The sequence below is a fragment of the Chroicocephalus ridibundus genome, chromosome 1 (assembly GCF_963924245.1).
Source record: "Chroicocephalus ridibundus chromosome 1, bChrRid1.1, whole genome shotgun sequence".
In the NCBI taxonomy this organism is placed as follows: Eukaryota; Metazoa; Chordata; class Aves; order Charadriiformes; family Laridae; genus Chroicocephalus; species Chroicocephalus ridibundus.
Genome location: NC_086284.1, coordinates 197,700,684 through 197,715,596, shown reverse-complemented (window position 1 = coordinate 197,715,596; position 14,913 = coordinate 197,700,684).

Genomic DNA, 14,913 nt, shown 5'->3' with positions numbered 1-14,913 from the left:
AGCATCTATGCTTGTCTGGTAGGTGTCAGACACCTCAGCTGAAAATATTATTTACAAATTGTACATCTACTTCTTCGGTCTGGTCAGGTGTGTGAGTCACAGCCCAGGACTCCCACATCTGCTCTGGTAGGACCAAGGATTGTCCTTCACGATAAAGGATTGTGAGCAGTAGGGGAGAGGAATTTGTGTTATTGTCAATTGTAAAAACTTTTTTGATGTTTTGCAGCCCTGCATTTGATTGTTTGGTTTGACCCACTGCAGCAAGGACCTTTGCTGTGGTAAGCTAAGGTATTGTCATTGTTACCTGCAATTTCAGACTGGTAATAAGATGCCACTAAAAAGACATCAGCTAGCTGGTGGCCATCTTGGACTCAACTGAGTAGTATCAGAATGGATGGGCTAATATGTAAAAGCCAAACATCTACAGCACCAGGTCAGCACATAGCAGAAATGCACAACAATTTTCAAGTTTTCTTACTGTTTTGACGAACCATAGGTATACTGGCTTCTTCATCTCCTCTGGCCTGAGGAGCTGGGACTCGTGACTTGTTAATACTCCAAACAAGAAGTTTAAGTAAAACAAATCAATTTTCAGGCATAAATATCTGAATTGGATCATAGCGTTATTTGTTGCACAAGACAAAAAGTATGTTTGACCAGATAAAGGTTGAATGCTATGCTGTGAACTTCTGAATGTGCTTAAAGTGTTAGCTTTACAGTGCCCAGGATTTAAATGTTCAGATCTTCAAATGTCCAGTATTCCTGAAGCACACGGGATTAAATGATTATTTAGTAAACAGATCCCCTTGAAGACAGCATAAAAGAAGCCTTAGGCTGGTTGGACAAGTTCCTATTGATGTCAAAATGGTATGTTGATATTGCTTCCTTCCTCCTGCTCACCTAACACAGTTGCTAAAAGATAATGTCGTGCTTTCTCTTTTATAATTGAGCTTGACTTTGCTGAGAGTCTCGTCTAACAAATGTGTCCAAGATCAGCCTTTGTGTCTAAAAAAAAAAAAAAGGAAAAAAGGAAAAAAAAATATAAAGTTTTCTGTATATACAATTGGACATAATTTCATCTTTGACTTCACTACCACTGCTATTTATCTGTGAAAGAAATGTGAAATCCCTATGATACTGTTTTTGGCTGGATACATTGAAGGCAATAGTATGCAATGCTATTACTGTCACACAGTGTTTAAACTGGTTGTATTATAATCTAATCCTCCTCTGCCCATTTTGTATCAGCTCTGGAACCATGTGTATCCTCTGGTTTGGGAGTATGTTCACTGTGACTACACTTCCCACAGAGCTTGCCAACCCAAACAGAAATTGGCAAAAGCCTTCTCCATCCTGTGTCCAAAGCAAGCAGCCTGCTGGGGTAAGCACTCAGTCCTGATGTTGTGTAGATGCTTCTTTTGCTTACAAATCTCATCAGGTGAGCTTTCACTCCAGAACTAGTTATTTTTCTCAAAAAGACCCATGGTTTCTCTGTCCGTATAGCCGTAAACCGTTGTATGGTCTGAGCGACCTCAAAAAGAGAGTGGAAATTGGAGGCAGACACATCTCACTTTCTTTTATTCTCACTTCCCACAGGCTTTACCATGTGCAGCTGCAGAACTAGGTCTGTGCTTTGGCATGGACTGTCTTCCATAACACCTTATTAGCATAATAAAATATATAGGAGAAATCATGTTTTGAGCTGGTTTGCACCTCTAACTAATTGGTTAGTATTTACTGCTACTGGCAGTATCTTCTCCGTGTACCAAAGGCCAGAAGCAAAGTACAAGACTTCCATTCCTCACGTGGAATTTTGGTCATTATATAGGCTTATTTCAGTTGCTAAAACTTAGGCATCTAATTCTGTTTGAGGCTACAGGGTATCTGCTGGCCTCCTGCTGCCACTCCAGAAAAGTGGAGGTCTCCCACGTGACCTGCATTGTATCTCCCAGCTTCACCTCCCTAGGATGTGTCGAACATTACTAGACACCTTTCATGATTAGACAACTGGACTGAGTTCTTGGTGCTTTTTATCCACACATCCCTGCCCAGTGGCTGCTTAAACCTGGAAGTTTCTAAATGCCTCTGGAGCTCCTCAACTCAGCCTGCAGTGCTGCCTGCCTGCCCAAGCCTCAGCGGATCCCAAAACTAAGCAGAGAAGCATGAAGAATCCTTTGAAGCGAGTCTGCCTTGCGTGCTGCCAAAACTGTGTCCCTCCCAAGTGGTAATTATCATAGCATCATAGAAAGGTTTGGGTTGGAAGGGACCTTAAAGACCATCTAGTTCCCACCCCCCTGCCAGGGGCAGGGACACCTCCCACTAGACCAGGCTGCTCAAAGCCCCATCCGGCCTGGCCTTGAACACTTCCAGGGATGGGGCATCCACTGCTTCTCTGGGCAACCTGTTCCAGTGTCTCACCACCCTCATAGTAAAGAATTTCTTCCTGATATCCAATCTAAATCTACCCTCTTTCAGTTTAAAACTGTTACCTCTTCTCCTATGGAGGGGTAACGGTAACGTCTTGCCTATGGGTAAGATGTTTCTAATGAAACTCTCATACCTGTAGCACTCACCCCAGAGACAGAGACATGGATGGGATGCCCTCCTCAACCTGAGAGACTTCAGGCTCAGACTCCCACTCTTGCAGCTGTGGGGCAGCATGAGGCCTCCTGGTGAAACACAGGAGTGGATAAGGCTCAGCTTCCCGATGATTCAGCTGTGGAGAGGCAGGACACAGTGAGCGGGAGTCCTCGTTCTTCCCGCTGAGTGGCTTGTCTCGAGTTTTGGAAGACAGGTATCTCTGGATTTCATTCTGCAAGTCAGCTTAAGAGTTAAGTGTTGCTGCCTTTAAATCCTTTACTGGACCTAACCCAAAAGGAGTAAGAAAAAATATCTGAACAGTCCTTCTATACTTCTAATGATCTCATCCGTATCTTTGCAATTGTTCACTCTGTAATGTTGATGGGTAAATGTCAGTGCTGACAGCTCTTGTGATTTTGGCCATAAGTCTTGTGAAATACATGACCATTTGTAAAGACCTGGAAGGTGGATAAATACCAGGATGCACTAAGATTCCATAAAAAAAAATTAAAAATCATTTTTTCTTTAGTTGTTATAAAAACCGAGAATTTGTCTTCAGCAGAAAGCTGAGACCCAGAAGACAAATATGACGCCAAGTGTAACAAATGACCAACATTCCTAATTTCAGCTAATATAACTCTGAGCCTTGACATGATTTTTTGATTGAATTGTAGCTGCAGAACTGAACCTGGCTGAGTTATAGAAAAGTCTACTGAACACTGGAAGTGGTAAATGGATGGTGTGGGTATCAGAAGGATCAGGCTGGAAAACAAGAAATCTCTCAGGTCGTTCCAGAATGGATCAATTGTTCATTCTGACATTAGAGATCACTTAATCCTAGATAAACTACTGTCTAGAAAACTTTTAAATTAGGCTTTATTGCAAGCTTAACAGGAACGTTAACTGTTTCTACTCTGAGGGAATCTTCCAGGGTTATTTTGCAAGGAGTCAGAGTCCTCAGACAATTTCTTTTTTCCTTTTCCCTACACTATTTTACATCATTTTGATTTCATGCTTCTTTCTGCTGAAGAAGAATTGTGTTATATGGAGCATATACAGGTACTGTGATATGGAATACAATGCATCAGGTTGTAGTAGCGTTGTTAGTACCAAGAATGTCATCAATAGGTGCTAAGGACTGCACAATTTTTAAATTCTGAAAAAAAAACTGGTAAAACCCTTTAGCCTTTATGCAAGCAAGTAGTACCAGCAGATTAAAACATGCTCTTTTAGCAAAGCCATTTCTCAAAGCAAGGGTGTTAATAGATGCAAATGTAATAACCTAGGGCTTATTTTAAGGTTTTAGTGTTGCATGTGCTCTACTCATTGAAGGCAGTGCTATTTTGAAAGGGTGGTTGTTAAAAAATCCTTAAGCAAACATCAAATGCATGGGGGGGTGGTGGGGGGGGAGAAATCTTAATGTCTCTATTAGCTGTTCATTTAATCCCAAAATTAAAATTGACTCCACTGAGGAAAAGATTTAAAAATTATCCAAATTAACCTAATTAGCTTCTCTAGACATTCTAAATTTAATTGTAAAAGTGTATTTTTAACTGGCAAATGCCAGATTAACTTCTTTAACTATCTTAACTTCCTTTCATTCAATTAAACTCTTTTCCTTACTGATGTGACACCTTTAAATATTGTGGCTCAGACGCAGAAGCATTTCGGAATCCTGAGGGGGTGTGCTCGAGTCAGACTGTCCCCTGCAAGGCTGCTGTTATGAGTGTTAAGCATTAAAATCCTGTCTATGCAATAGCTAATTCATGGGATGTATCTGTGTTGCACTGAGAAACCTGGATCCAAATGAAACCCCCCTTTGGAAATCGGCATGTGCAGACAAAAAAAATGGAAGTTTTCTAGGAAATGCGGATGTGTTGAACACCGGTACCAGCTCGCTTCAGTTTCAGGTTCTTCTCTGGAAGGTGTTGTACAAAGACAGAGATTTTCATGGCCCCTGTGGGACCGCAGGAAGAAAAACTCCTGTGCTGATTCAGGGTAAAAGCTTGTTCCCAGTTAAGTAAATTGTGTGCTCGTATTTCCTTTCCCCGGGGTATGTGAGGCTGCAGAGCTCCTGTTTCAGCTGTGTGAGTACCAGCACATCTGTGTCCATGCATCACACCTGTGACAATGGCGATTGGTCTAGATTTGGCAGAGAAGCTGGATTTAGGTAGCAATGGTCAGGTAAGGTGCTGGTGCTGACGTGGGCACTTCTGGCCGTGTAATCAGAGCAGATACACGGCCCACCCGTACAGAGGCAGCCCCGATGCCTGCCGTGATCCTCCTGTGGGACCCTGCTCCCTGCACCGGCAGGAAGAGCCTGACCCATGCGAGGACCTGCGTGGGGGTGGAAAGCTGTGAGCCTGTCCTTCCCTCTCCCTTCCTAAAGCCCCTAGGAGAAAGGCAGCCCTTTCACAAGAAAAGGTAGAGGAACCATGGCTCAGAGCAGGAGCATCTGAGCTATCTGCACAGAGGCCGTGGAGGGGGACATTGAGGGCATCTGGGAAAGTGCAAACCCCTCCAGACCCTCCCACCGGGAAATGTATGTCTGAAAACAGCAAAGACCTTTGATGTAGTTGTCTTTTTTTGTCAGTAATTACTTGAGTCCTTATGTCTAGATAGCCGTGGCTGTAGATGTCTAAAGGTAGTGTCCCCCCGGTTAGTCCCCTGAGACTCCCTCCGTGGTCAATGGAGAGAGACTACTACATCTAGGAGCCAACTTACTAGACCTTTTTAAGACACCTGCTTGGTGATGAATTGATTGCCCTGGAGAAGACTATTTCTCTTCCTAGTCTATAAAAATTATAGGGTTACTGTTATGTGCCTACGTGAACTGTTAAATGTCTGAGCCAATGGCGCATTTGAAACTTTGTCCCCAAACTTCCCGGAGGACCACTGTCAGTCCTCAAAATTTGTCACAGGTCATGATGCACTCTGCAGCCTTTCACTTAATGGTAAATACGTTTAGCATGCTCCTCACCTATGACCTGGAAACCCGAGTCTGAAAACCGCTCATTTAACTAACTAACACATACTAGCTAGAACCTGTAAAACAATATTATTCCGTAATACGGACAAGCTCGTTCAGTGTGTGCTAAAGCTACTGGATTTTATTGTCGCTCACTGCTTCATGTGTTTGAAGTTTAAAACAAGAGTCTGTGTTAATGTTTAAAAACTAATAAGTAACAATCATACCTGAACACATTATTTTAATCCAATCTTTTTGCCTTTTAAATAACTATGCAACATAGCATATTGTAATGTTAATTTTGTAAAAGTGTAGCTTCCAGACCTTGCATACGGTGCAACAGCAGGAAGGAAAGGTAATTTTTAAGTGCTTGACTTGTAGATCCATTGATATGTCATCGAAATAATATGATTAATAATGTTTCTTTCTAATGATCAACAAATGAGTGTTCTTATAAACCATTATGTGGTGTTTATATGATTTTTTTCCCCCTGGTATTAGGAAATAGAGGTGGTAGAAGGGAATGCAACTGTTGACTTGCAGCCTTTGCTTCCATGGGCTCTCATCCAGCAGTTAGCAATAGTGCTTATGTGGATCTATCTACACAAAACTGCTGATATTTTAAAACATCCTTTTTTTTTTTTTTTTTTGAGAATGATTACAAGCTCTTAAATTTTTCTGTGAAGTAAAAATAATGAAAAAAGATGTTTCGGACACCTCAATACACAGTCATTTCCAGATAAAATATATCTCCTGGCCTGAAGCTGATGAAAATCTTCATTATTTTCTGAAGGCATTTCTTCAAGCCTTGAAGGATGGGTCAAGACGGGGTGACATCCCAAGCAGCAGGGAATTGGGGCAATTTTACTACAGCCTCCTGAGCTGCTTGAGCAAAAGGTTGAACATCCCTCCAGTCAGCATCCATCTGGGCTCATTCTTGAACACACTCCCTGGCCCAATGGGTGTTTTGTGACCTGAAGCAGAAAACCCTGCACAAGAGAGAGGGAGAGAAGGTGTTTAGAGCAAGTTATTTAGCACAATCGGAACAGATCCACGGGCTGGACACTAAGGTCCACGCTGTCCCTGGTCCAGGGGTGTCACCTGAGACTAGGGCTAGTCTGGTTCTGAGATCTGGGTGCCCAACGGAGCTGGAGCACAGCTTGCATTTTGGCTTCATCTGAGCGGATGATCCTGTTGGTTTGGTGCAAGACAGCTCTGTGGTACAACCTAAGTCCCGTACATAGGCGTGAAAAAGAGGTTTGCTTCAAAATAGCGCTCCTAATCCAAGCTAAAACGCAAATGTAGACACGTGTAATGAAACCCATCCTGGAGTATGCTTGCAATTGGGGCGTTCTCTCGATGTCAGGGAGTGCTGGTTTCAGCCATTGGTTGCAAAGGGTCAGAAAGAGGGCGCCTGCATGTGTTTCTGTCATGGCATGTCACTAACATAGCTACACGATTGCAGGAGGGGTCCACTCCCAGCAGTTTCATAGAATCATAGAATCATTTAGGTTGGAAAAGACCCTTGGGATCATCGAGTCCAACCATCAACCCCACTCTACAAAGTTCTCCCTTACACCATATCCCTTAACACCACATCTAAACGACTCTTAAACACATCCAGGGATGGTGACTCCACCACCTCCCTGGGCAGCCTATTCCAGTGTCTGACCACTCTTTCTGTGAAGAATTTTTTCCTAATGTCCAACCTAAACCTACCCTGCTGCAGCTTGAAGCCATTCCCTCTTGTTCTATTGCTAATGACCTGTGAGAAGAGACCAGCACCAACCTCCCTACAGTGTCCTTTCAAGTAGTTGTAGAGAGTGATGAGGTCTCCCCTCAGCCTCCTCTTCCTCAAACTAAACAGCCCCAGCTCCTTCAATTGCTCCTCATAAGATTTATTCTCCAGGCCCTTCACCAGCTTCGTTGCCCTCTTAGTTTCTCCTCTTGCATAACCCTAGCCCTCCATTTTCAAATTTCCTTTGATTTTTTTTTGAACTGTTGAATAAAAATTAAAAAAAAAAAAAAAAGGCAAACCAACACCAAACCAGCATAATAGCATTTAAGAAGTAAAACAAATTAAAAAAAAAAAAGGGTAAGAAACAGTTTTGTCTGACCCTTAATTATTTAATTTATTTTTATTTCATTCAGATACATTGCTTATCTCATCATCCTATCTCTCTGTTCATATGTTTGTTCGTTAGTCCCACGAATAAGTTTTAGCTTATGGACTTTTTCAACTAAATTGTCCCCAGTGTTGGAGATCTAAAGATACTATATTCCCAAAAGAATATTTTATTTCTTGAAACCTGGTGGCTGGATACTTGAATTAATTCTTGTACTGAGGGAAAGGGCTTCAATTTGAGTTCAAAAGCTTTTTTTCCATTTTACCTGTTTTAGCCAGGCTGTGGACACACAGTTTCTTTTCTCTGCACTAGAACTGTGGCTACTGAGAGTTAATATTGAGGAGAAACACAAGGCAATCTGGGAAAAGCCGTTAGAGACATTAAGGAATACACAAATTTTATGTAGAGTTTTACGACATAATCAGCTTTCCATAAATCCATGGGAATGTGAACATTATTACTTCAGTACACTTCATTTGTCTATTAAAACCCCTAAACTCTGCTTGGACCTGTTTAGACAATGAAATGTTTAAGGCAGGGACAGATTGCTGCGCCTTCCCCCACTTCATTTTCTGCATGTGAGCATGCAGCTTCCTTGAAATGGTTTTGTGACCGTGCTAATGAACCCCCCCGCCCCAGCCACATCTTAGCCTCCTTGCTGAATGCAAGCTGAAGAGTGAAAATGGACGGATAAATATTTTAGCATGTCATGTAGTGCTATGGTAGTTGTATTGTACATCGAAACACTCTATGCCTATTGCCAGTCCCCAAGTTGCCCAATAAGACCAATGAGGTGGTGGTTAAGAACTGGAAATGTTTCTGCCGCAGTAGCGTCCCTACTCAGTGGGTGCCTGGGACAACACTCAATTATACCATTAGTGATTACTGGTCTTCAGGTCAGAGTGAAGCAGTGAAGCACAAGAAATCAAGAATCATTAACCTTAATACCAATAACATGACAAAGTGGCTTTTAGATATCCTAGGTTATTTTTTTTAAGACAAGAAAATGCCACTATCCTAAGAATACATTGCAATTGGTCTTTCTTGATTAAAATAATGCCCTTGATTGTTTTGTACTTTAAACAGAGTTTAAATAATGAAGGGATTTATTTAGATCACCTTATCATTGATAAATGAAGGTAATTCCCAAGCAGCAGATGCAAAGCAGAGCACTGGATGAATGTTGCACCATTGTACACTTAATCTTCTTCCCAATAATGCTGATAGGGAGATCTCTGTTGTTTCAGTAGCACAAAACCTACAGCAAATATGGTTGCACATGTTTTCTGATCCTCCGCTGTATTAAAAAATCTCAGTCTTCACATTACACATACAAGATAGAATAATGTACCTTACAGCTGGTAACCATTAAATAAAGTGTGAAACTTCCTTGTGAAATACACCATGCATCACGCTAACTTTTAATTAGTTACAAGTTCTAGCTATCTTTGAATTTCAGTCCCATCCTTCAGCTCTGTCCCTCAAGGGAGTACCGGGACAGTGTTCAAGACTGTAACCTCAATCTGACGTGGGCTGTGTTTATCTTAACAAGTTGCATGGGGCAGCGCGGGTCTATAGAGCAAAATATTTAGTGCTGATGAGTTGATGTTGACACCACACATGGGCATGTGGATCACTTCAGACTAGCTCTAGTTTGGTCTGTAACACTTCAGGCACACTCCTGGCGTGCAACTTCACCTTCTTGTTTCTCCCGCGAGGGATCCAGTCCATGAGCCCCAAGACTACGTTAACCAAAGCACATAGTAAGTGGGGACAACTAGGAGGCTAACTTCAAAAGCGTGCTCATGATCCAAGCTGAAATGTTAATGTGAACTCCCCCACAAAGTGCCATATGGATGTAAAAAGTCATCATATGCGAATCTTGAGCAGCAGCTCAATTACATCTTGTTCATGTAAAAGTCAAGCAGGAAAAAACCCAACCATGACCATTCCTCTTCTCACAGGCAGTTAATTAAAATGATTGCTTAATTTTGTACCAATTAAATTATTTTTTAGGGAAAAGTCACAGAATTATTTCCTTCTAAATATGTAACTTCTTAATAAATACAAAATATTTATTTTTTTTCTAAGGCTTTTTCACTTTTAAATACTTGGCACACAGTTGATCTACTTCTTAAGACCCTTTTGAATATTTGTCAGCAACTAACTGTGAGGAGAGAAAGGGAAGAGGAAGGAATCATTAGTGCTAGAGTATTACCTACCACCAGAACAGACATAGTGAGGAGCAAAACTAGTCATGGACTGGTGGTGTGTGCTCTCAGAACCTGAGCCTGACCTGTTGTCTTTACTGTCTGCATCTTCCCGTGCTCCAGTGGTGGATATACCCCACCTCACTTCCATCATCTACAATGCAGACATTTACATCTGAGCCAGTTGTCTAGACTCTTTTTATAGTCCATGGAGAGAAAAAGACACTTCTCAGGCATGATTTCCATGTTCTATTTAGACATCTATGGTAATATCAGATGACTCACTGCCTGGAAAGAGTAGCTATTTCTTTCCATTTCCATATTTTGCATTTACACAGGGAGCCTAGAGGAATATTTTAAATTGAAGAGTTTACATTTTAGATGTTTGAGAATCTATCCTGACCACCTGTGTATTTTGCTGAAGAAAATTCACCTGCTTTGTAATGTCTTCTGACTAAGAACCCAACAATATATTTACATGATTCTTAACAGTTTCAGGAGCAACAGCTAATAGGGCATGTTCACCTGCTTACTGTGACGTTATGGGTCTGGGCACATGAAGTGACACCATAATCTACTTAACATCGTTCTTGCGAGTTTACATATCCACTGAGAGAATAACCTCAGGCCAAATATGGGGCTGGACATATATCTGCTGCCTCTATGGACACTGTACGCATCCCACGGTTTTAGGGGAATTCTCAGAGCCTTTTCGAAATCCCCTCCCTGCTCAATGCTGCTTGAGGGTGGGTGTTGCAACATTTAAACTTACGATTGCATTTAAGCAAAGCATTTTATTACTTCAAGTGAGCCTTCACTCATGATTTTGCTGATTCCTAGAGCTGCAACTCTATTGCTTCTGCAACAAGCCATGAAAAGAAATGTTTGGTTTTGCAGTGCAATGCCTTGAACTCTAGACAATGGATTAATGGTTTGTTTTCTGGCTGTCTAATAGGCAGTATTAAAAGTAGAATCAAGTTTACCTTATATCAAGCCTTGAGTACGTTTTTTATCTAGGGAGTACGCAGGTCATTTTGCGCACTTTAGAAAACAGTCTTCTGACGAATTCTGCTGTCCACAAAAATGATGGAAACACCAGACTTGAAGATTAGCTATTTCCACGCACTGCTAACCTCAGAGGATTTTGCCAACAGCCTACAAAGTGGCTGGAACAAGGCAGAGCATGATTGGCTCCACTTGTCATTTGGCACATGACATTGTATGCAAATAACTTCTTTGGAAGGGTAAATAAATGCAAAGATTTTTTTTCATGGAAAATAGCTGTGTCCATCTGCTGTTGTTTAAGAGGAAAGGTTATGGCTCACATGTTGAAAAGGTAACATGGCTTTACTTTCTGATTTATAAACCTTTTTTGTACCTCACCTCAAAGATGTTAGCATTTCAAAGGCTGGTGAAGTAATCACTATATATAGCTTTTTATCAGTTTTTCTAAGGTGGCTTAGAATGAAAGGCATTCTTAAACACGGTTTCATTTTTCCTTTAGTGAAGGACAAAATGAAAGACTAAGGTTTTAGAAGCTGCAGAACTTAGTACCTATATAGATGCTTTATTAAATATAGATATAAAACCCCACAGCCATCATACTAGAGGATGTGCTAGTGGAGACTGTCCCCATTATAAAAGTATAACAATGCATAACTCCCTCTGTGGGTGTTATAATTTTTAGTTAATTAGGATCAAGTCTCTTTTCTCTTTGGCAAATATTATGTTGCTTCACAACTGTCTCTGCTGACTTCAATGTTCTGACATGTGTGGGAGAGGATTTTGCAGGCTCATCATCCACTTGTATTTTGGAAACACTGTATTCGATTCATAAATATACTATATCCTTCACTTGAATTTAGTATGACTCCACCATTTCTAACTTCCAGATGGGTCTCCGTCTGATTTCAATCACACTGAGAGGCATGTTCTTACGCTGAGTGTTAAGAAAATTCATCAGGTTTTACGACAGTGTTCAGGACAGATGTGTCACTGTCATCCTCTAGCTCTGTGCAGAAAAAGGAGATGTAAGAGAATATGACACAGGCTTCGACCACTACATAAGTGAGGGCCAAGAGCCCTGCCCTGCTCCGATGGGTTTGGCAGCCTGTGCTCAAGCCCAGCTCTGACACGGTGTGACCTTGGGCCAGGCTGCTGAGGAGACAGCTTCGTGAGAAAGCTGTAAGAAATCTCATTTGGGCTCCCCAGCATCGCTCGGGAGCTTTTTTAACCTCTGATGCTCCTTCTTTGCCCTTTCCTGAGCCGTTGCAGCCATGCCTGTGCCTCTCTGATGAAGATCCTGATCCTCCAGCTTGACTTCCCGGCTTGACCTCAGCCTTGCTTCCCCACTGCGACTTGTCTAGCAATCACTGGGATGTGCTGAGCCTGGTTGATGCCACCAGACCTGCTCTGCTCTGTTGTTTGGCTGCTGTGGGACTGCGTCTCTTGTGGAGGACGTGTCCCTGCTGGCTGTCCACCTCAGCTTCCCCTCCCCTGCAGCGCAGCCACCTTCTGCTGCCCCTTGAAAGTTGACATTCAAAAAGCCATGTACGGAATGGTGTTCTTGCGCTGCTCCTTCTGGCAGAGGGATGGTTTCCAACTGCTAAAAATCTTCTAACATATTGGACTTTGTGAGACACATTTGGAAATTAGATACTGAAAATATTCGGATTCTGAAAATATCTTCCCTGGAAACTGTGCTACTTTTCCTACATGATGGCTATCTTCCTTTTTGTAGTTTAAGCTTTGACATCTCTTGTTCACTGCTGAAAAGTTTATTTGAAATAAGTCACAGTCAGGGTCTTCCAAAGGTATGTTCTATTTTACAGATGGTTGCACACTTTCTTTGGCCTCCGGATAATGCTTTTTGTCATAGTTACTACTGTGAAATGCCTTTTCTGCACCTTTTATTTTTTTCACCATGCAATAAATTTTGTAAAGAAATATTACTCTTAGAGAAGTTCACACAAAACACACAAGTGTCAAGTTCTTTTTTTAGTGATTATGTTTCCTTGAAAAATTCCAACACTCATGTTCCAAAATACAACTCAGAATCCAGTATCAGTTTCATGGGAATCATGGACTTCATGGCTCTATATTCCTTGATGACACTTAATCAGCAGACCTTCACCTAAAAGTGTTTATTAAAGTGGTTTTATTGCCTCAGTAGGTTTAATTCTCATGTTTGAATAACTCTGAAAGTTGCATTTCTATCAATTAGGTGGCAATAAAAAAAAAAAACACCCAGAACTCAGGGTGTTTCAAAGTTTTCATGCTATTTCAAAGTTACAAAAAATCATACCCATTTGAATGTCATTAAAAACTGTACTGGTGAGTGCGGTTATGGAATAGTGCTGTTGGAACATGAACTGCTCTGCCGAAATCACTGCTTGGATACACAGAGGTTCAACATCATCTGGGTAGGAAAAATGGAGGCATGGAGATGGACCGATGCATTTGGGTTTTGCTTGGCTTTAAAGAGATGTTTAGAGCAAGTGTTTATTCTAGGCAGTAATTAAAACTGAAGCCTCTCAGGAAATTTCTGTGTGGTCCTGACATTTTATTACGGCCTTTAGTCCATGCCAGTCTCCTAACATGTAAGGCGCTTTCTGTGAGAATCAGAACTTCTCACTCAGCAAAGGGTCTTTTAAGAGCTCCTTTATGACAGCTCCGTCTCCAGAACGCCATTTCTCCCCTCCCGAGTTAGTTGTGCAGGTAGTGTTTGTCACCAGTCTTGATATTAGTATTCTGCACAAACTGACATTAGCTGCCATTGGGCTTGATCAGAAGGAATCCTGCTCAAAGGATGTATTTTGCCTCTCTTTTGTGTCATCTATCCTCACCAAATGACCATTTTAATGTAAAGCTTCTCATTCTTTCCTTTTCTCCCCCCTCTGCGCACCTCCCCCATCCCCACCCCCCCACCCCCAGTTTATTTTCTCTGCTTACATTTAGTCAAAACACAGCAAAAATCTCATTAGTTAAGCATTTATTTATCGCACTGCCACCTAAATGTCATCGTGCTACTCACTGTAAACATACATAATAAGATAGAGTCCCACTGCCAGCCAAAGTGTGCTGTGGAAAAGGTGTGGCTGCGAGAGACAGGACAAGGCAACAGGTTACGTTCAGGTTGGTGGCGAGGCTGGAAACGCATTGGAGGTTTCCTTATCCTAATCTGTTGACCGCATCCTGCACCTCCAGCCGCAAGATTTACAGAAAAGTTCAAGCATCAGCTGTGCCCTCAGAACATCACTAGTTTTTGGTTTGCTGGACCTTTTGTTAAGCTGCTGGAGCTACACAGTGTAAATGAGGTTGGAAATTGGTCTATCCAACACTACTGATGGCTTATTTTCCTGATGGGGGTTAAGGAGGATCTCTGCTTTAAAATGGAACTTTACTCATGGTTGAACATCAGGATTGAACCTATGGGACTATATTCCAGATTTCTATGATAAGATCACTGAAATCACAGCTCTTCAGTCTTCTTTCACGGAAGGTTTTGAGAAAAAAACAAATGCAAATATGAGTTCATATATACGGTCTAAGACCTGGCCAATTTCCCATTGCCATTTTCTAATAGTAAAAAATCATCTCCATAAGAGAAATTACAGGCTCAAAAGATTCATCAGATATTGCCAGAGTCCTATGGCTTGCCTGGGGCAGACCTTTAATACATAAATCCAAGCAGTACCATATAACAAAGATGATCATGGAAGCACTGGTTGGATATATTAAAGCACGTTTGGAATTCTTCCTCCTTCCAGCACTGATGTTGTAAGAAAGACAGACAACTCTGGGCAAAGCAAAGAAAAATAGTAGTTGTTATTAAGGAAAGCAGTTCAGGGTAAGCTGAAACGGGAAGATGGAAAAGGTCTGCTCCGTGTCGGGAGCCTGACGAACTGGCTACCTTGCTCAGACCCTGGAATTTGAAGCCCTTCTCGTACAGCCGGAGCCTGGGGCTGGGCCGTGCGGGGCCGCGGGTGCAGTTGCGGGGAGCGCCCTCGAGGTGGAACCTTCTCACCGA